Source organism: Rhincodon typus, chromosome 10, assembly GCF_021869965.1.
Source record: "Rhincodon typus isolate 14 chromosome 10, sRhiTyp1.1, whole genome shotgun sequence".
In the NCBI taxonomy this organism is placed as follows: domain Eukaryota; kingdom Metazoa; phylum Chordata; class Chondrichthyes; order Orectolobiformes; family Rhincodontidae; genus Rhincodon; species Rhincodon typus.
The window spans coordinates 75,703,636-75,726,224 of record NC_063341.1 but is presented as its reverse complement, the minus strand read 5'-3'; positions in this window follow the sequence as shown (position 1 = coordinate 75,726,224).

The following is a 22,589-nucleotide window of genomic DNA, read 5'->3' as shown; positions in this document are numbered from 1 at the left end:
TTAGGAATGGGCAATAAATGCTGGCCCAGGCAACGATGCCCTCATCTCATTAAGAATAAAGGAAAAAAAGGTCTGGAAAATTCTAACCAGCCTCTGGCAATAGATCCTTAGTGAGCATTCAACCTCCATTATTACCTACCTGCTGTTTGCCAGTGAGTAACATGTAAAGTCACTCTCTCAGCTCCAGGAGGATGGGGTGGTGGGGATGGAGAATAACACTGGAAAAACAGGTTGTGGCAGGAACTTTCATGACCACCTCTGTAGCTGCTATCATTGGAGGTGTGTACAAATGAGGGGGGCCAGAAGCCATCCCTTTTTTTTCAAAAATTAACCCATGTCAAGAGCATCACCTCCTCTGTAGGACCCAGGCATGAAGGGAGGTATTAATTAGCTCATTATCCAAGCCCTTCTTGCCTAGTGTGTTATAAAATCATTTAAGCCAATCAGTGCAGAAAGAGGCCATTCAGCCCATACCAGCCCTCTGAAGAATATTGAACCCAGACCCACTCCCCTACCCTATCTCTTTAACCGTGCATTTCCCATGGCTAATCCATCTAGCCTGCACATCTTTGGAATGTGGGAGGAAACCGGAGCACCCAGAGGAAACCCACACAGACATGGGGAGAATGTGCAAACTCCACGCAGACAGTCGCCCAAGGGTGGAATTGAACCTGGATCCCTGGCGCTGTGAGGCAGCAGTGCTAACCACTGAGCTATTGTATCCAGCCTAGGCCTCTGCATGAGCAACTCAACCAGTCCCACTTCTCCACTCTTTCCCTGTGGTACTGTAAATCTTTATCTCTTCAGGTGCCTATCCCTTTTGAAAGCAATGACTGAAGTTGCCTCCATCATAGTCTCAAGCAGCATGCTCAAGACCCAAAGCACTCATGAGAACATTTTCCTTCATGTCACCTTTGCTTCTTTGGCTGATCAATGTCCTTGACCTTTCTGCTAAGAGGGGCAGTTTTCTTTATTATTGTATGGACTGTGGCATTGCTGGCAAAGCCAGCATTTATTGCCCTAATTGCCCCTTTCAGAGAGCGGTTAACAGTGAACTACATTGTAGGAGTAGTTATGTATGTCGTTATAACTATACGTAAGGACAATCGATTTCCTTCCCTGAAACAAGCATTAATGAATGGCACGGTGGCTCAGTGGTTAGCACTGCTGCCTCACAGTACCAAGGGATCTGGGTTCAATTTCACCCTTGGGCAACTGTCTGTGTGGAGTTTGCATGTTCTCCCTGTGTCTGCGTGGGTTTCCTGGTTTCCTCCCATGTCCAAATATTATACAGGCTATGTGGATTGGCCATGGGAAATGCATGGTTAAAGAGATAGGGTAGGGGATTTGGTCTGGGTGGGGTCTTTCAGAGGGTCAGTGTGGTCTTGATGGGCTGAAACACCTGCTTCCACACCGTAGGGATTCTATGAATCAGGTGGGTTTTTATAACAATCGCCAATGGTTATCATTAGGCTAGTTCTTTATGGCAAATTGTTACTGAACTCAAATTTCACCTTTGCCATGGTGAGTTTCAAACTCATCTCCACACAACATCATTCTGGAACACTTGATCCCAGAATATTACTAGCCCAGTGACATTACTACTATGCCAATGCCTTCCATATCTATTCTGTGCAGACCTGTTATGACATTGAACACTTCAATCGAATCCCCTTTACACTTTAGCATCATCAAGGTCAACGGCACAGAAAAAGGCCATTCAGCCCATTGAGTCTGCACCAATCAAAAACACTTTCTAGCACTTTTTAGCCCATAGCCTTGTTTGCTTTGGCTTACATGCCTTCTCTTCATGAAGATGAACAGCCGATCTAACCAGGTAACTGAAGTCCCTTATGCCTGGAACCATTTTTGTGGACCGTATCTGCACCCTCTCTACGGCCTCCACACCCTTCCTAAGGTACAGTGCTCCAAATTGGATGGATTGCTCGAACTGAGGCCATTTAATGCGAGGTTAGCAAATTCAGCAGCTGATTCCTGCAATGCATCCAATTGAGCAACAGTCAATAATCATCCAATTTCCTTCCTTAGGACGGCAACGTAGCATGAAGGTGGAGAGGTTGGGTGAACAGGAGCATGGGTATCTGAGCTTGATCAAGGGTGAGAATTCACTTGCCGAAGCCTCCATGATACTTGTTCATCCAAACAACCCTTGTGGCTCACTGGACTGAAGAATGAACCTCAGGGTCGAGACTGGGAGGTTATTTCCCTCAGGAATCTAGAACATAAAGGAACAATCTCAGGATAAAGGGAAAATCATTTAGGACTGAGATGAGGAAAGATTTGCCCAGAGGATTGTGAATGGTTGAAATTCCTCAGCACTGTGTTGGTGAAATTTCCATTGTTGCATGTATTGAAGTCTGTAAGAGAGTTTTTGGTCCCTCAGGGAACTGAGGGGATGAGGAACAGGCAAGAAAATAGAATTGAGACTGATGATCAGCCAGGATTGTATTGAGTCATAGAATCCCTACTAGTTGGGAAGAGACCATTCAGCCCATTGAATCCACACTGACTGTGAAGAGCATCTCACCCAGACCCAGCTGTATCCCTGTAACCCCACATTTCTGATGGCCAATCCACCTAGCCTGCACATCTTTGGACTGTGGGAGGAAACCGGAGCACCCGGAGAAAATCTGCAGACACGGGAGATTGAGCAAACTCCACACAGATGGTCACCCAGGGTGGAATTGAACCTGGGCCCCTGGCGCTGTGAAGCAGCAAAGCTAACCACTAAGCCACTGTGCCACAGAATGGCAGAATAGACTCAAGGGGCTGAATGTTGTACGCCGACTCTTATTTCATATGTTCTTATTCAGTACTTTAAAGATTAAGTAAATGAATCATATTGAATACATTGGATTGAGCATAGCACATTTCACAAAGGATTGCATTCTGACTAGTTCTCCTACAGCCCTCCAAACCTATGATTAGTTAACCATGAAGTCAGCATTATCCAACTCATGTGGCTATGTGCATCCAGTGGAAAGCTGAGCTGTGGAGATGTTTCTAGGACACGTTGACAGATGCAATCCACCCCATAATCCTCACGTTTTAAGGTTTGAAAGCTCAAAATCCCTGCTGTAATGGCTACGACTGACGTACAGCATCAGGGGCATTGCAAGTGTAGCATTTTCATCTGACTTTCCCCACATGCTGTTATAATGCTGAAAGGACGGTGGAACCAGATTTCAGCTGTCTAAAGGAAATGAGTCAAACAGAACCATAGAAGCAAATGGTAGCGACAGCCGAGAAACAAGGCCACTTGGCCCGTTGTGGCAGGGCTAGCCCTCTGCAAGAGTGGTTTACCAAGTCCCACTCCCCTACATTTTCCCTGCAGATCTACAAATGCTTTGTCTTCAGATACCTATGGAAGCAATGATTGAGTGTGCAGGTGCCACACACCTCTTGAAAAGCAAAAAAGCTACAGGACTATAGGTTTGGAGTGGTAGAGTGGGTCTTATCAGTGATTCTTTTGAAGAGCTGAGACAGACGGGCACAATGAACTGAGTCGCTTCCTTCTATGCTAAGAGTCTGTGATAACACTTTGTAGTTGCCCTTACTACCTTCTCTAGATCTGAGGACGGTTCTGAGGAAGGGTCTCCGGACCCGAAACGTTAACTCTGTTTTCTCCTTCACAGATGCTGCCAGACCTGCTGAGCTTTTCCAGCAACTTCTGTTTTTGTTCTTGTTTTGCAGCATCTGCAGTTCTTTTGGTTTTTAATATATGATCAAATTCTGCTAGCTCTCCTAATTACTTGCTGTACCTGCACACTAACCTTTTGCAATTCAAGACAAGGACATCCTTTGCATCTCAGAGCTCTGCAATCTCTCACCATTTTGAGAATACACTTCCTTAGACAATTGCATATTTTCCAACATGTTAAAAGTATTTGCCAGATCCTTGCCTACTCACTTAAACTATCTATATCCCTTTGCACCCTCCTTATGTCCCCTTCATAAGTTACTTTCTTATATTTCTTTGTGTCATCAGCAAATTTAGTTAATCTGCCTGCAGTTTCTTCACCCATGTCATTGATATAAATTATAAAACGTTGTGGCCTCTTCACTGATCCTTCTGGCATGCCAGTCGTTACATCTTGCCAAACAGTAAACGGCCCATTTATGCCCACACTCTCTGCTTCAGTGTAGCCAAGCAATCTCCTAACTATGTCAAAATGCCAACTCCTACACCATGAGCTTTTGTTTTCTGCAGCCAGCCTTTTATGAGGCACTTTATCAAATGCCTTCTGCAAATCCAAGTATAGTACATCCATTGGTTTCCTTTTACTTGTGAGACACTTGGATGGAATTCATCAAGAACTTGTCGGCCAGCATCTTTAATAATTTGCTCAGTGCCATTTACATGGTGACTGCAATTTTCCTAAATTCCTTCTTACCTTCCATTTCCTCATCGACAGCTGCTTCTGGGATGTCAATTGTATCTATAGTAGTAAAAACTGGTGGAATTGACTGCCGACTTCTTACTTTTCATTATTCGTACCCCAGAATCACTTTTTATTGGACCAGCGTTTGTTTATTTAATTCCTTTCTTTCCTGGAGCAAAATGAGTTTGAAGGGTTCTCAATCTCAATCTTGTTCCCAATGGGTGTGAGGTTCAAATCCCACTTCCACCCCCCCACCCTCCCCCCCTGCCACTGACTTTTTGTGATTCAGCCTCAAACGAGAACAACGACCAAAAACAAACTAGCTGGTGTGGGTTAGGATGAGTTAATACACTGAAGAAGCAGCAAACACTCTTCTGAAGTTGGAGCTGAAAGGCATTTTAAAGGGAGCTTTATCTTGTAGCTAACCCATGCTGTGCGCGTTCGAGATATGTTAGATGCTGACATTGCAAGGTAGTGGAGGAAGGAAGGGAAGGGCGGCTGTCTGAAATGCAAAATGTTCACCTCCCAGCACGAATATCCCTCAGAAAAATATAGTGAACATGATATTTAGCAGTGATCGAGTGTTGTAATGATGAATTGCACAGAGAAAGTATCGCAATGATATTTGTGATGTAGTTTCCCTCTTGAGAAATGTTCTACAGTGAACCACTTTCCAGTGAAACCACACCGGAATAAGTCATTGCTATTTGGAATGACAGCTATAGGCATTTTGAGGGGATCGTGGTCATTTCTGCAATTCAGATAAAATAGTGAGCACTTGTGTCTGACTGATTTGACAGAAAAGTGTCTAGACCCATGAAATACTAATGTGAAATATAGGGCAATAGGTGGGAGAAGCCCATTAGACCAAAAGAGAAAAAGATAGCGATTAACTGAATGCAATTTCAACCTTACAACAGTGTACAGTGCAGGCAAAAAGGCCACTGAAGACATTGAGGTGAATGAACTCCTGCAAAGCTGGGATCTTGGGAATTATGGGGTCTCAACCCAGCAACAAAGAACGAAACGGGGTAAATATTGGTGAAGTAGTAATATCATTGCACTCAGAATCCAGACGCCCAGGCTAATGCTTCGGGGACATGGGTTCAAATCCCGGCAGGACAGATTAAGTTAGACTGGAACAAAAACAAAGTTGCTGGAAAAGCTCAGCAGGTCTGGCAGCATCTGTGAAGGAGAAAACAAAGTTAACGTTTCGGGTCCAGTGACCCTTCCTCAGAACTGGTTTGTGACTAGGAATGAAAATATTCACACAATGTTCATTCATTCACGGGATGCAGGTATGCTGGCTGAGCCAGCATTTATTACCCATCATTAAATGTCCTGGAGAAGGTGGTGGTGAGCTGCCTTATTGAACCGTTGCAGTCCATGTTGTCTCGACTCAATCCCATTAGGGAGGGAATTCCAGGATTTTGACCCAGCAACACTGAATGAACAGCGATATATTTCCAAGTTGGGATGGTGAGTGGCTCGGAGGGGAACTTGCAGGGGCTGGTGTTCCCATGTATCTGCTGCCCTTGTCCTTCTGGATGGTGGTTGTCCCAGGTTTGTAAAGGAGGAGATGTCAGAAGAGTTGAGGTGCTCCCTCAACACTATTGAAAAGGATTCATTGAGAATATTTTGCCGATACTCCTCATTTCAATTTGATCCATGCCCTGATAATTCAGAGGCCAAGAGTGTTGTTGGGGGATGAGGTGTGCATCGCTCCATGGCCAGATACATTAGCTGAGTAGGAGGGTTATTAACACCCCTTCTCCCCACCATGTATCAGAGTGCAGAGGGAAGATTTACCTCACCCACCTTCCAACAATCTCATTGTGTAGTGAAAGGGGGCCCCTAGCATTGGCCAAAGGTTGCCTGGGGTTACACTCCACCTCCTCAAGAGGCAATGGTCATGACTGAGGCAATGGTTCCACCAAGTCTCATTTCTCTTGGCTCGGCTGCTGTTGGGAGCGGGCTGCCACTCTGAACAGGGACCATTGCCCTTGTGGTGTTGAATTAATTAACTGATAAGAAGCAGAGGCCTGGTATCACCCACACCCACCTTCCAACCCCAGAAGAAGGACTCCTGCCACCAAATGAGGTAGATACTGGTACAAACATGTCCAACTACGCTTCTTGAAAAATAACACAAACAGACACACATACACACACGTACATACACACACACTTACACACACACTTACACACATACACACACACACAGACACACACACTTACACACACACACACACAGACACATACACATACACAATCACACACACACACACAGACACAATCACACACACACAGACACACAAACAGACACACACACACACACACATACACACTGAAACACACACATATACATACCCACACACACACCGACACAGACACACACACACACACACACACACCACACACACACAAATAATCTAAGCTTGGGTGAAATATTAACTCAGCAAAGTGATACCTTAAGAGTAGTTTAGCTAAGTAGCAACTGAATTTGGGAAAAACAATGCAGGTCTGCAATCAAAGTCGCTTCTCACACAAGCTGTGGTTTCTTCCTAGATCAGTAATAGCTAGTTGAACTTGTATTTTACTGGAGCCAGTAGTATAGATTCAGACCTTTCCCTTAAATACCCATGAGGCCTTCTAGTTATCAACTCCCAAACTTTGATGAGAAAGAGTTTACAGAAACAAAGAGAAAGGGCTAAGCCTGTTGCTGTTACAGCAAGTTCTGTCTGACTGTCTGTATTCAAAAGAGAAACACAATATTTGTTTATACCTACAAACTGGGAGATTTCAATGAAGCATCCGGCATTTTACCCAAGTGCAGAATTGTTGCTGTTGTCCTGTGAAAAATGTCCTTTTTACAAAGTTCAAGTTATCCAGCTGATGTTCGAAATTAATATTTCAGATAATGCATCTTGATAACACTATTATAATACAGAGAAAGCTATTTCCTTTGTTGTTGCAAAAACATGAAAATAAGCACCTCACAGCTTGCTCCTTATAAATCATCAGATGCACTGATATCATGCACAGATTGCTTCATTTCTAATTTTCCTTTTGGTTCTGTTACAAAGTTATTGATGAAAGGCATTTTAACAAATCCAAGAACTTTGACCAGATGATCGTTTAGAATATCATTCTGTTCTAGGCAAGCGACTGCCCTTTTGAGGTTTAACCCTGTTCTTCCTCATGTTACAACAGCAAAGATGACTTCGGATAGATTCAAATCTCTGGAACAAAGCCATCTTTGTCCCCCAGTTACTTAATCAACCTGAAACATTCTGTAGCAAGCCCTGGAAAATGGGTTTGAATGTGACTGCTCACTTCACCAATTCTAATAGAGCAAACAACAAAATGAGTCTTAATTGACGAGGAAAACAAGAAGGAGAACTTTTCTTCCACAGCTGCCTGAGCTTGGAGGAGGTTACAGACATAGGGAGGGCTGAGGAGATATTGAGGATTTGAAGTAAAAGATGAGAATTTTAAAACTGGAGATGCGGCCAGCTGGAAACCACCGTTGATGAAGGAAGGGTGTCAGGTGAACAGAAGGCTTAGTGCGCGATCATTCAGCGAGGAACGTTTGAGGACTCTGGGACTATACTCATTGGAGTTTAGAAGGATGAGGGGGGATCTGATTGAAACTTACAGAATACTGAATGGCCTGGACAGAGTGGATGTTGGGAAGATGCTTCCATAGGTAGGAGAGACTAGGACCCGAGGGCACAGCCTTAGAGTAAAGGGAAAACCTTTTAGAACAGAGATAAGGAGAAACTTCTTCAGCCAGAAAGTGGTGAATCTATGGAATTCACTGCCACAGAAGGCTGTGGAGGCTACATCATTGAGTACATTTAAGACTGAGATAGATAGGTTCTTGATTATCAAGGGAATCAAGGATTATGGGGAGAAAGCAGGAGAATGGGATTGAGAAACTTATCAGCCATGATTGAATGGCGGAGCAGACTCGATGGGCCGAATGGCCTAATTTCTGCTCCTATGTCTTATGGTCTTATGGAACCTATCTGGGATGGGAAAAGGGGCAACAGAGACTGTCCTGTGCCAATCCCCATCCCATCCACTCAGTTAACAGCAGTAGGGCCTAACATCTGAGTCTTCAGCTCTGGTCTGCCTTCTGAGGAGGATGCCTACAAACCTGCGATGTTATTCAAATATGAGCGAAGGATTCTATCTGCATCCTGGCCCAAAGTTTCCTTCCAGTAACAATTTAACCGTTTTATATCCTGTGGGACTTTGCTGTGAGCCAGCTTGCTGCTGTGATAGCCTGTGAAATAATCACTTCACCTCAGAGGAAAGGGCTTTGAGATGAGAAATACCAGGGCCCTTGACAAATGCACACGATGTTTGTTGCCATTGATCCTTCATCCACTACCTTCTACAAAATGGGCGATGCCGCTGATAAGTTGAAAACACATTGAGGAGTTTAGTGCTGGGTTTTGTCGTGTACAGTAAGCTGTTACTAGCAGGCAATAAGTGAACTGTGTCCCACTTCTGAAACTCTGCACTTCATGCATGTTAAAGCTCACACTGGAAATTTTGGATTCTTGCTTGCTTTGAAGTATTTTCTGATTAGTTGGGGTGGGAGGAATGTTTTATCAGCCACTACATAGTACTGAGGGAGATCATTAACTGATGCAGTGATCTGTTCATGACTTCATTCTGAGGAACAAGAAGAATCAAAGGAAGACAGAACAAGAAAGAGAAAAGGGAGCAATAACAATTGTAAGAAGGATTGCATTTATATAACTTCTTACATGACTCTGACATAACCTTTCGACCAAAAGAGACACCATTGCCTGTGCTGCACACTGCCAGCATTACCGTATAGTGTCAGCCTAACTTAAATCACTGTAGTCTGATTTTAACTCACAACTTTCTGAGTGTGTCATCACATTTGTAGAGTCAAACAACAGAGTCCATTTGACCCATCATGCCTTTACTAGTTCGTTAAAGAGCCGATCAATGAATCCCACTGCCCTGTTCCTTCCCTCAAAGCTGTTTTTTCTTAAGTCATTGATCTAATTAATTTTTGGATGTTACGAATGACTATTGCTTTGCATGATATTATTCTTGGCTTGTTTTGGTGCCTGGAGTGCTGAGCACAATAAGATTTATTTAACATATTGCCACTTGTGCCTAGTTACAGTGAAAAGTGGATAATGTCACCACGTTCTGGTGCCATCTTGGATTACAAAATAAATTACTGAATAACTTGTACAAATGGTAAAATACTGAATAAACTGACATTGCTAAAACTGAAACAGCTTCAAAAGTTTATCTTTCCCTCTCTGTAGGCTTCACCTTCTCTGCTTTTCCAGTAACTGCTGTGCAACACTGTGCCCAAGGTCCGGCAACATGCTCCTGTCCTGCTGTCACCGATGCCACTACTTCCCCATCCACCAGCTCCTTGCCAGAGATGGTCACACTGCGCAGCTCCCACACCTCCTCCAACATTGACTGATGGGTCCTGGCTCCAAGATGGCCGACGGGGTCCTGGCCCAGCTTCCGATGCCGCCTCCTGAGATGGAGTGGGGGGGCGTGGAGATACATGGTGCCCCGGCGTCCCTCCAGGGAGGAGGGCCCAGGGCAACCAAAAACAAAGAAAAATGTTCGCGAGTTTGAAAGATAACCTTGAAGCTGTGTGAGTGCGGTAGAAGTGGCATGATCCATGAGCAGCCAAGCCCCGCGATCAGGAACTGAACACTGCCGACCCCATGGCCGCCATTTTGGAGATAATGCCAACAGTCTGTATTAACAGTGGTAACTCATGGAAAGCCTGCTTCTTTACATTGTTCCGCACTTATGAGGTAGATTCCCCTCCAGGTTATATGACCAACTGTTTCTCTAATTAAGAGAGACATCTATGGACTATGACTAATTGTCTTCCCTTACCCTACATGGTCCATTCTGGCTGGAAATCAGCCCAGCTGCTGGAGGTTTAAGTCACCTGTCTAACATTATCTCCCCTGCCTGTTCGCTGTGAGCGAATGGAATAGAACTGTGGTGAATGTGGGAAGTTCACAGTTATGTATGACCATCTTGTGACCAGCTTTCTAACTATTCATTTGTTCCTCAGGATAGAATAGTGTTTCTTTTTGAGATCGCTCGCTTCATCCCTAAGATGGGATGCTCCTTAATTGGCAAGAGCAATTCCTATATTGTTAGATGTGTTTTTTTTTCATCCCTTCATGGGATGAAGGCATTGCTAACTGGACCAAAATTTATTGCCCATCTCTAATCACCCCAGAGGGCAGTTAAGAGTCAACCACACTACTGTGGGTCTGGAGTCACACATAGTCCAGATCAGGTAAGGATGGCAGTTTCCTTCCCTAAAGGATATTAGTAAACCAGAATGGTTTTCCAACAATCAACAATGGAAGCATGGTCATCATCAGACTCTTAATTCCAGATTCTTTATTGAATTCACATTCCACCTCCTACCGTGGCAGGATTTGAACCCAGGTCCACCGGAGCATTGCCTGGGTCTCTGGATTAACAGTTCAGTGATAATACCACTAGGCCATGAGTTTAACATTCCAGTGATAGTACCAGTGCTGTGGGTCTGGAATCACACATCGACCCAGTAGGGATGGCAGATTTCCTACTCTATAGGGAATTAGTGAGCTAGTTGGGTTTCTTTTGTCACCAATGACCACACCTGAAATATTGTGTGCAGTTTTGGTCTCCTTTTCTGAGGAAAGATGCTCTTGCTCTCACGATGGAGTGCAGTGAAGGTTTACCAGGCTGATTCCAGGGATGGCAGGGTTGACGTATGAGGAGAGATTGACTGGGTTGGGATTGTTTCTGCTGGAGTTCAGGTGAATGTGGGGGTATCTCATAGAGACTTATAAAATTCTAACAGGACTGGACAGGGTAGATGCAGGGAGGGTGTTCCCGATGGTGGGTGTGTCCAGAACCAGGGGTCACAGTCTGAGGATTTGAGGTAGATGATTTAGGACGGAGATGAGGAGACATTTCTTCGCTCAAAGAGTGGTGAGCGTGTGGAATTCATTACCACAGGAAGCAGTTGATGCCAAAACATTGAATGTATTCAAGAGGCGGCTAGATATAGCACTTGGGGCCAATGGGATCAAAGGTTATGGGGAGAAAGCAGGATTAGGCTATTGAGTTGGATGATCAGCCATGATCGGGATGAATGGCAGAGCAGGCTTGAAGGGCTGAATGGCCTCCTCCTGCTCCTAGCTTCTACATTTCTATGTAACACCGTATGGTGTACGCCATTAGTCCAGCCCTCTAATCCGAGATGTTATTTGAATTCAAATTTCGCCATCTGCATTGGTTGCATTTGAATATTAGCCTGAGATTGTGGAATACTGGTCCAGTGACATTATCATTGTGCCTCCAAATATATGAATGCCTTTCTGGTTGCCTCCATAAATCCCGTGTGAGTTCTTGTTTTGAGTCCATTGATGGGATGTGGGTGTCGTTGACAGTGTGAAATACTTATTTGCATCTCTAAATGCACTTGAGAAGGTGATTGCGGGCTGCCTTCTGGAATACAATTGAATGGTTTGCTAAACCATTTCAAAGGTCATTTGAAGAAGACTGTCATGGCTCTGGGGTCAAATGTAGTCCAGATCAAATAAGGAATGTTGATTTCATTTCCTGAAGATCAATAATGAGCGAGATGGATTTTTATGCCATCCAGTATATAAACGGTTACCATTACTGAGACTGGATTTTTATTCAGGACTTCATTTAATTATTTTCATTTGAATTCTCCTGTTGCCATGGTGAGAATTTTTTTAAGAAGAGCACCAACTTTCCTTATGTATGTTCAGAGGGAGGGCATTCTAGGACTTTAATGCAGAGATTTATTATTGTCATGTGCACCTAGGTACAATGAAAAAAATTTGTATTGCGTGATACGGGGGATCATACCATGTAAAGAGCATTTGGGTAATTGAGGTCAGAAATCACACGACACCAGGTTATAGTCCAACAGGTTTATTTGAAAACACAAGCTTTCAGAGCCTCTCTCCTTCTTCAGGTGTTAAATAAACCTTTTGGACTATAACCTGGTGTTGTGTGATTTCTGACCTTGTCCAGCCCAGTCCAACACCAGCACTTCCACAATTGAGCAGAGTGAAGAATACAATAATAAGAATACAATATAACTCAAACCTTACATACCCGACAACATCCTGCTGACTCTCTTCGGAACCCTCTCCAGATTAATAATATTCTTCCAATAACTGGGCAACCAGAACTGGACACAGTATTCCAGAAGACGTCTCACCATTATCCTGTACAACCTCACCACAATGTCCCATATCCTGTACTCAAAGGACTGAGCAATGAAGGCAAGCACATCCTCATCTACACAGACGGGGAACCTCTTTGACCATTAAGTTTGACTCTTATGTAGCAGCGTTTAAGTCAGTAACTTGTAAGGAGATAGATATAGTTCTTAAGGCTAAAGAGATGAAGGAGGAAGCAGGAAGAGGGGACGGAGTTCGATGATCAACCATGATCATATTGAATGGCAGAGGGCTCAATGGTTTGTTCCTATCTTCTATATTTCATACTTCTAACTTGCTGATGGCTCACTGCTTTGTTTGTCTTGGAAAACCTGCCCTCTCCCCCAGTTCAATTTATGTGGATGGATCTCTTTCTGAGATGTGAATTTGAATCTAGTGTGGAGATTGCTTGTGCAATTGAACGGGGCAGTATTATTCGTTATCCCTGGACAAACATGAATAGGAAGGGAATAGAGGTATATGGATCCTGTAAAGTCAAGACAGTTTTAGTGTGGAAGGACAAAATGAGTTGACACAGGCTTGGAGGGCTGAAGGGCCTGTTCCTGTGCTGTATTGTTCTTTGTTCTTTCTTTGTTCTATTCCAGGTCTTCTCTTGTATATTGCCCGGACAGTGCTCTAGAGATTGAGGCTAATGTCACCGCCCTACCCTAGTCCATTGCTTAAGATTCTCAAGCCATCTTTCTGAAGCCATGCAAATTATTACCCGCTGCTTCCATGGCTGTCATTTTTCTTCTGAACTGGGAATTGGGATTGGCGTTACCAACTTGGGTCACTAGTGATTCTCGTATCTTTCCTGTAGGGAATTGTACGCATGAAGTTTAAGACCTGACCCCGGTCTGTGCCAATGCATGATTTTGAATCTAGGCCATTACCTGCGATATGAAAAAATAACTAATATGGTATCTACATCCTCCCACAGGATGAAACCAGGAATCGCTGAAGTAGTAATTTTTAATTGATCGAGCTCATGTGGAAGTGGCACTTGTCAGCTAATGAGGTCTGCCAGTCTCAGCAGGGTAACTATTGCACTCAATTAATATTTGGGAAAACCTCGGGATGGATGGTCTTAATGAGCTGAATTTCCTCTGTGGCCTGGGGATTTGTGCTTGCAAAAAATGTAAGAAATTTAGTGACAGTAAAATGACCGTTTGACCCAGACCTTTCACAGAGATCAAACCCATGTGCTCACCATCAGGAAGACAGAGGTTACATTTATATAGCCCCATTTCACAATCTCAGGTCATTTTAAAGTAGTTTACAGGTAAAGGACATCCTTTAAAGTTTGGTCAGTGCTGTAATATAGAAAACACAATACGCATTAATGAGAAAAAAATTGTTTATGGTACATAGGGATTGCTGATACATTTTTTGCTCAGGGATAGTTAAGAGTTAATTGCAGTCACATGTAGTGCAGACAAAGATGACAGATTTCCCTCCTTAAAAGGTATTAGGGAGCCAGTTAGATTTTTACAACAATGGCTACGTTAGGCTAGCTTTTAACTCCAGTGTCCACCATAGTGGGATTTGAACCCATTTCCTCAGAACATTAATCTGGGTCTCTAAATTAATCACCAAGTGATATTAACACTGCACCATTGCCTTCTGAACACTAAGGTCCAGTTGGATTATGTGCCCAATGTGAGTCTGAAACAAGTCTTGAATCCATATTCTTTAAGTCAGAAGGGTTAGTGCTAGCCACTTAATGTTAGAATCACTGATCTTTGAAAATAAATCGCATTGTGTCCAAAATCCATGTATAATGACTATATCACTGGCCTTTCTTGATAAATTATTTGTCAATTCCATATTTTCAGATTACAACAATAGAGGGGTAAATTTTCCTGGCTCAATTCCCTTGCTAATTTTGAAAACTTCATTTCGGCCATGTCAAGTTTCCCCAAGGATAAAACACTAATTGACCTTCAGTACAATCTTCATAATGCCTAATACATTAAGTCACCTTTGCATCTTGCTTCCATACCTATGGGTTGGGCAAATTTGAACTTGGTACTGACTCCGATCTCCTTGAAACGAATGCAAAATAGCCCCTTTATATATCCAGTTACTAAAAATACACACTGTGCTCCATCTCAGGTCAGAGACAGAGTTTGTACATTTCTGTGACCTGGAGGGATTTAAAAGTTTTAATAAAGTGAGTCAAGGGTTACAGTAGACAAGAGGAAGGTGGAGCTGAGGCCACTGGTGAATAGCTCAGCAGGTTTGGGTCGGTTACTCCATCCCTTATTTTATGTGGTATATTGATAATGCTGTTACTCATTTCATACATTTATGATACAGTTGTGGTGCTAGCCTGAGCTCTGTAGCTGCGCTTACACTTGAGCGAACAGGTTGTAAGTTCAAGCCCACTCTAGAAACGTAAACCTTTTCCATGCAGTTCAGCATGTTGTATATTTCAGATCTATGCAGAGATAACAATGTGTGTAGCATATTTTATTTAAAGTTCTTTAAAATGTCTGCTCTATGAGTCCTGCTCTTTCTGCAGCTTTGTTGACCTTTCTCTGAGTCCACTGCCAAGTTTAACTAACCAAACGCAGTGAGCACCAATAGTAGGCAGATCCATATTCACATAAGCGAACACAAAATAATTGGGTATTACATAGTGCCAACTGCCAGAGGAACTGCCTTTCTTAAGAGACATTACACAAAGGACTGAACTGCTTCCTCTGTCATATAAGCACATGGATCGCCCAGGACATCAGTAAAAAGAACACAGCATTTCTCTGAATAAAAAATGAAAGAACTGCGGATGCTGTAAATCAGAAACAAAACCAAAAATTGCTGGAAAAGCTCAGCAGGTCTGGCAGCATCTGTGGAGAGAAATCAGAGTTAACGTTCCAGGTCCTTTTTCAGAACTGACGAACAAAGCATTTCTCGTGATGCCCTCTTCAATTAGCTACAATGAGGAAAAGACAATCCAGTTGTTTGTTGGGTGACATTTTGTGCGACATTATACTGTGCACATTGGCTATTGTGTATTTCTATACTATAGCAGACACTACATAGTTCAGTGGCTGTAAGAAGTGCTTTGGGACATTTTGCTGTTCTGAAACCTGCTATTTAAATGGATATGTCAGTCATGATGTCAGTCTGAGGAATTTCACAATGCTACACTAGGACAGTGAAGAAGAAGCTCAAATAAAATGGTGATTTGATTGAGGATCCATGGAGAGATTGGTCCTATTCATAAAATAATGATAAAACTCTAGTTATTTCACTCACGAGGACCATCCATATAGCTTGCAAAATATATAACTCATAACAATAAAATTCAGCATTCACTGCCTAACAGGGAATATACAACCTGTAGCTGCGCTTATCTGCTACCCTGGCAGCTACAAATTATTATACATAATTAAATTCATCCAGATTCCTCAAGTGCCCAAGCCCGTTCTATGGTCAAGTGCAGCAGCAATGCATATACATACAAAGCGATTTTCACACAATGTCTACACGTTTCATAACAAAAGGTTTGTTTGTACTGGGTCTGTCGTTGTTGCTGGTACCTGGCAGAGGCTAAGTGGATTGAGGGGAATATCCAGAATAACCTCAGCCACAAGTCAGAGTGAACAGTTTAAGATTAAAGGCCCCACTTGAACATAGGACCTATATACTGCTTGTCAACCTATTGAGATGTGTTACAACAGACTTCAGGCGGGTCTTCGACCTGAACCTAAAGAGATGCTTCAGTTGCAATGCTTCAGAATACAATGTTAAAGTGAGTTCCCCTTTTGGTCCAAATCTGGTGATATATAAAAATACCAGGGCACAACTCGCACAAGGGTGGAGAGGAGTTTCTGGGTCAATGCTACTCCTTCTGACCAATTCAACTCATCTGATAATTGGCGATACAGACGTAGAAAGTGCCGGAGAAAAACTCAGCAGGTCTGGCAGCATCCGCTGGAAAAACTGGACCTGAAATGTTAACTCTGCTTTTTCTCCACTGATGCTGCCAGACCAAATTTTCCAGCAATTCCTATTTTTGTTTCTGATTTCCAGCATCTGCAATTAGAATCGTAGAATCCTACAGTGTGGAAGCAGGCCATTTGGCCCATCAAGTCCACACCAACCCTCTGGAGAGCATCCCACCCAAAACCTTCCCCTACCCTATTGCAGTAACCCTGCATTACCCATGGCTAGCCCATCTAACCTGCACAACTCTGGACACTATGGGCAATTTAGCATAGCCAATCCACCTAACCTGCACATCTTTGGACTGTGGGAGGAAGCCAGAACACACATAGACACGGGGAGAATGTGCAAACTCCACACAGTTGCCTGAGGCTGGAATTAAACTAGGTCCCCGGTGCTGTGAGGCAGCGGTGCTAACCACTGGGTCACCGTGCCGTCCGATCTGCTCATTTGGCTTTTTGTTCCATATAGACATAAACTGAGTTAATGTTATGAGTTTGGTATGACTTTTCATCGAAACTGGTGATGTTGTTTGAGGAGAAAATATCTTCTGGCTTTCTTGCCTTTAATGGTCCATGCATTAAGGAGTTGGGAGGTCATGTTGCAGCTGCACAGGACATTGGTCAAGCTACTTTGGAATACTGCATTCAATTCTGGACTCCCTGCTATAGGAAAGATGTTGTTAAATGGGAAAGAGTACAGAATAGATTTACAAGGATGTTGCTGGGATTAGAGGTTTTGAGCTATAGGGACGGGCTAAATAGACTGGAGCTATTTTCTGTAGAGCGTCAGAGGCTGAGGGGTGACCTTATAGAGGTTTATAATATCATGAGGTACATGGATAGGGTAAATAGACAAGGTCTTTACCCCATGGTGGGGGAGTCCAAAAACTAGAGGGCATAGGTTTAAGGTGAGAGGGGAAAGATTTAAAAGGTACGTGAAGGGTAACTTTTCCATGCAGAGAAATATGGGCCAAATGCTGGGAAATGGGACTAGTTAATTTAGGATATGTTGTCGGCATGGACGAGTTGGACTGAAGGGTCTGTTTCGTGCTATACAACTCTATGCCTCTAATTAATTATATAACAATAGGAACAGCGAAGTAGCTACTGTACAGCGAAGGTAAATTTATGTTAGCTCATCACTGCAAGCTTTAAAAGAATATACAGTTTCAAATTCTGTATAACAGTACACCTTTTCCCCTCCAGGATTTTCAATGCCTTTGTCTATTCCTGAGGGAGCTTCCTGATTGACCTGCAGGATCTTCATTGCTTCATCGGTGCAGTTGTCAAACAGGTAGCCCTTGTGACTACCACCCAAGGGAATGGCTGGATCTGTGACAGCTTAGACCTGTCCTTGCATTGTTAAAAATTATGCATAGTTATCTCATGCTTAACAAAGGCAGAACTATGCAAAGGAAGCCTCAACACATGACCAGAAAGTGGAGAAATCAATTTTTCCAAGGAAGTATTGTAAACTGCATTTTAAATCCAAGCGATTTAACATCAGGGATATGCTAAAGGACTTATATGTTTTAATTGTTAGAGGTGCTTTGGGAATGAAGTATTAAGTATATTTTCTATTTTAAAATAAACTTCAAATAAACTGGTGATAACACTACTCAGGCACATATTGGCAGATTTAATCATCGGCTTTTAAAGGGGCGATTATATTTCAGTGATAGAACCAGACACAGGAGATATCCAGGCTACTTGTGAGAAAATTAATTTGAAAATTTTATGGAAGATCAGCTATTTATACCAAATTCCTTGGGATATGTAGGAATTACAAAGAAAGAAATTCAGATGTTGAGAATCACCTTCATAAGCAAACACAATGCAGTGCACAGAAAGACGGAATTTAAGTTGTGACCTATAAAGCCTTAAGCTGTCAACAAAGTACATTACTCAAAGTGAATTACTTGCAAACTGTTCTTTTGCTGGCAAACACAGTAGTCAGTTTGTGCTTCACTAGATTCTATAGACAGTAAATGGGTGACCGGCCAGTCAAACTGACTTTGAAGGGGAAAATGAGTCCTGGGCAGAAAGGGCAGAAAAGTGGAACTGAGGATTACTGCATCAGCCACAATCTCACTGAATGGTGGAGCAGACTTGATGGGCTGAATGGCCTACTTCTGCTCCTATGTCTTAAAGCTCTTCCGGTATTGGTTGTCGGGGTGAGGTTTGCCTAAATGTGAGGAGAACTCTCTTTACCCAGAGAGTGGTGAGCCGGTGGAATTCTCTTCCGCAGAAAGCAGTTAAGGACAAAACATTGATTTCTTCTCCAGAAGGAGTTAGATATACTTCTTGTGTCGATGAGGATCAAAGGGTATGGGACAAAAGTGGGAACAGGGAACAGAGGGGAGGTGATGCCCTAGCAGTATTATCGCTGGACTGTTAATCCAGAGACACAAATAACGTCCTGGGGATGTGGGTTCGAATCCTGCCATGGTAGATGGTGGAATTTGAATTCAAGAATCTAATGATGACTGTGAACCCATTGTCAATTGTTGGAAAAGCCCATCTGGTTCACTAATGTCCTTTAGGGAAGGAAACTGCCATTCTTACCTGGTCTGCCCTACATTGGGGTGGCATGGTGGCTCAGTGGTTAATGTTGCTATCTCACAGCACCAGGGACCCGGGTTCAATTCCACCCTCGAGCGACTGTCTGTGTGGAGTTTGTACATTCTCCCTGTGTCTGCGTGGGTTTCCTCCAGGTGCTCCGGTTTCCTCCCGCAGTCCAAAGATGTGCAGGTTGGGTGGATTGACCATGCTAAATTGCCTGTAGTGTTCAGGGATGTGTAGATTAGGAGGGTTATAGGGGGATGGGTCTGGGTGGGATGCTCTGAGGGTCAGTGTGGACTTGTTGGGCCAAAGGGCCAGTTTCCACACTGTAGGGATTCTATAATAAAAACATGTGACTCCAGATCCATAGGAATGTGGTTGGCTCTTAACCCCCCTCTGGGCAATTAGGAATGGGCAATAAATGCTGCCTGGCCAGCGATGCCCTCATCCTGTGAATGAATACAGGAGAGCGGGATGATCAGCCATGGTCATTTGATTGGTGGAGCAGGCTTGAATATTGAATAACCTACTCCTGCTCCTATTTTTTATGTCTCTAATGATAAAGGTTTCACTTCTGTTTAGTTCCATGGAATCTTTATACAGGCATCAGTTTAACACTGAGGGTTTGAGATATAAGGAGTGGCTGAATAGGCTGGGGCGTTTCTTCCTTGAAGCGTCGGAGGCTGAGGGCTGACCTTATAGAGGTTTATAAAATCATGAGGGGCATGGATACGGTGAATAGTCAAGGTCTTTTCCCCAGGGTAGGGGTTTAAGGTGAGAGGGAACAGATATAACAGGAACCTAAGGGGCAACTTTTTCACAGAGAGGGTGGTGCATGTATGGAACGAGCTGCCAGAGGAAGTGGTGGAGGCTGGAACAATTACAACATTTAAAAGGCACCTGGATGCGTATATGATCAGGAAGGGTTTAGGCGGATATGGGCCAAATGCTGGCAAATGGGACTGGATTAATTTGGGGTATCTGGTCAGCAAGGAGGAATTGGGCCAAAGGCTCTGTTTCCCTGCTATGCATCTCTATGACTGTATTATTCTAATAGAGAGGCATGACCAAAGTTTGGGAAACCAGGTGTAGAAATTGAGATAACAAGGTGTAGAGCTGGATGAACACAGCAGGCCAAGCAGCATCAGAGGAGCAGGAAAGCTGAAGTTTTGGGTACCCTTCTTCTGAAGAAGTGTCCAGACCCGAAATGCCAGCTTAACTGCTCCTCTGATGCTGCTTGGCCTGCTGTGTTCATCCAGCTCTACACCTTGTTATTTTAGATTCTCCAGCATCGGCAGTTCCTACTATCTCTGAATCAGGTGTAGAAATTTTTTGGTCTTTTCTCATTCCCAGTCTCCAGCAATCATCCTCAACACTCGTAGCCCTCTCTCTCTCCTGCAATCAACTTCCTTTAATAATAAAAACGAAAGCCACAATTTGGCAACACTTAGTTGTTGCTTCCTGGTTAAATTTCAATCATGTATGGAAATTAGCTCGACACTTTAGTTACTCAATAAACATTACATAATTTATGCGAGACATTATGCTTTGAATTATTCTGTGGGATTCCAGTTTCCAAGAATTTAATTCATTAGCCTGACTTCCTCTCTCTATTCTGATAGTGGTGACATGAACCTACTTACTTTAAACAGATTAAACCACCACTAAAATAGGGAGAGGGTATTTACAGACCACAAGCATTAACCATTTATATTCAGATATGCCTGTATTGTATTAAAGTTAAAATAAACTTGTAGTAACACTCATCATTTTTATTGGCAGATTTAATTAGGTACACTGAAGGGAGATATTATGTTTATGTGTTCTCAGTTTTAATAATAACTATTAAATAGTTAATATAAATAATGATATTATATAGAAACAGAAAATATGAAGAGGAGTAGGCCATTCGAGCCCTTTGAACCTGCTCCACCATTCAATAGGATCATAGCTGATCATCTAAATCAGTCCTATCCCTGTTTTCTCCCCATGCTTTTTGATACCTTTAGCCCTAAGAACTATATTTGACTCCCTCCTGAAAACATTCAATGTTTTGGCCTTGACTGCTTTCTGTGGCAAAAAATTCTACAGGCTCACCACTCTCTGGGTGAAGACATTTCTCCCCATCTCAGTCCTAAATGGTTTACCCAATATCGTTATACTGTTACCCTTATTCAAATAATTCTTATTTTATATAAAAGAGAGAAACTAACCACTTGCAAGAAAATAAATTTGAGAGTCTTATGGATGATGAGGTATTCATGCTAAATTCCTTCTAATGTGTAGGAATCTAAAGGAGAAATTCGGGAATTTATATACAGATTTTGCAAAGCAGCCTTATGTTTTGTGGAAACAGATAAGTCTGCATTTGCACACTGCTAGAGCAAACCTTTGTCACAAGTGCTTGAGTCAAAAGTGATTCCCCGGTTCATAGAATCATGGAGTACAGAAGAGACCCTTTGGCCCATCGAGCCTGCAATGACTACACTACTGTAAACCTGCACTTGTCCCACTTTCCAGCATTAGCCCATGACCTTGAATGTTGTGACATTTGAAGTGCTCATCCAAGTCATTTTCAAAGGTTGTGGGGTTACACACCTCAACTACTCTTCTGGGCAGTGCATTCCAGACCTTACCACCCTCTGGCTGAAAACCTTTTCCCTCAATTCCCCTGTAAACCTCCTGCCTTTCTCTTTCAAATTATGCCTGCTCATTATTGATCCCCTGCCCAGTTCTGGGGAAAAGCCATTGGTTTGAAATGTTAATTTTCTGCTGCTATCTCCACAGATTATCAGCCAACTTGAGAAGATTTCTCCATGATTCCAGGACCTGCAGTGAATGTCCTTGTATTATGTGAGCGGGAAATTGAAAACATTCTCTCCTGTGTGCTCCATTCCTTCTGCTTTTAACACCTATGCCTTGTGTGAAACACTGATAATGCACTTGTCTATTCTGCTGCATTTGAAAGTCACCATTTCTACCAAAAACAGAAATTGCTGGAAAAGCTCAGCAGGTCTGCAGGCATCTGTGGAGAGAAAACAGAGTTATCATTTCGGGTCCAGTGACCCTTCTTCAGAACTGATTGTGGCGATGACAAGGTAGGTATCTATGGTGAAGGTGGGGTGGGGAGATGGGGAGGAGTAAATAATAAGTGGAGATAGAGGCAAGAGAGGGAGAACAAAGGTTAGACAGACAAAGAAATGGGAAAGGATGTACTGGCACTGGAGGGGGTACAAAGGAGGTTCACTAGATTGATTCCGGAGTTGAGGGGGTTGGCTTATGAGGAGAGACTGAGTAGATTGGGGTTATATTCATTGGAATTCAGAAGATTGAGGGGGGATCTTATAGAAACATATAAAATTATGAAGGGAATAGATAAGATA